General features: G+C 38.7%; 1 non-coding gene across 1 annotated transcript; it reads right to left on the reverse strand.

Moving 5' to 3' along the window:
* Nucleotides 1-399: 399 nt before the first annotated feature.
* Nucleotides 400-470, reverse strand: Trnag-gcc. Its single transcript has one exon. It is a non-coding gene; the product is annotated as a tRNA-Gly (tRNA).
* Between the last annotated feature and the right edge of the window lie 702 nt (nt 471-1172).

Raw genomic sequence — 1172 nt, forward strand, 5'->3', positions numbered from 1 at the left:
ATCGAACACCGTTGGTGGGCCCATTGGGCTATTTCTTGTTCTACGCCTGGTATATCAAAGGTCGTGATTATATGCTTCCATATCTGTGGGATGGTACACATATATAAAAGATATCTTGCTACTAATGGAAAACATGTAGCAGGTTTCGTCTCTAAAACTATATGTCAAAATTATCTGATGTTTGACATCCAATAGCCAATGATTAATAAAACAAAACAAATTGTATGGTTATTGTTTTGTAAATATCATAATGGTTTGATTTAATTGAACATAAAAATAATATATAGAACAAACCTAATAATTATGGAAAAATGAGAGATGAGTAAGAGAGACCGGTGTTTCATTTTCTAAAGCTTTATAATATTAATCCCAATATATAAAAATGAAAGAATAAAAATGTGCATCGACCGGGAATTGAACCCGGGTCACCCGCGTGGCAGGCGAGTATTCTACCACTAGACCACCGATGCCTTACTTTAAAGACTTTTAAATTTAATTTTGTCGATCCTACTATACTTTTAATCACTGAAGTAAACTACTACGTACTGCATTGTGACTAAAATCACCACATAATATCTCTATGGCAGAAGTGAACCTCGGCCTACTGAAGCGTGACCACGCAACCAAAACTACAGACAACTAAAGGGAGTTAAGATGTTAGGTTGTGTTGTACCGATCTAAGTTAGTTTAAACATCCCAGATCAGTAAAACTTGGGGTATACAGGGGCGTGCGGGGGGGGGGGGGGGGGGGGGGGGGAGGTGTCAATTTTTGCAGGGGGGGGGGGGGGGTCGAGGTGTCTGGCGAAGCCCGATAACATCTCAGTACTTCCATATCCATTCACAGGAATATAAAAAATCCGGATATGAAAAAAAAAAATCGCTTTGAGCGGGGGGGGGGGGGGGGGGGGGTCGACCCCCAACCCCCCCTCGCACGCGCCTGGTATATTTGCAATTATGGGTACAAATTTATTTTATATAAAGTAAAACAAAAACTTATAGTCTTTCCCACAGGGATCGCCTTTTTTCGTTATTTCTGAACCGATTATTTTCATAATTGCACACACAAATTATGGGTTTTTTTTTTGTTTGTTTGTGTGGGTTTTTTTTTTTTTTTTTTTTATATCTATCCAAAAGACTTTTACTTGTCTTCTTACGTCAAACCAAACTAATAG

The sequence above is a fragment of the Gigantopelta aegis genome, chromosome 8, assembly GCF_016097555.1.
Source record: "Gigantopelta aegis isolate Gae_Host chromosome 8, Gae_host_genome, whole genome shotgun sequence".
NCBI lineage: Eukaryota > Metazoa > Mollusca > Gastropoda > Neomphalida > Peltospiridae > Gigantopelta > Gigantopelta aegis.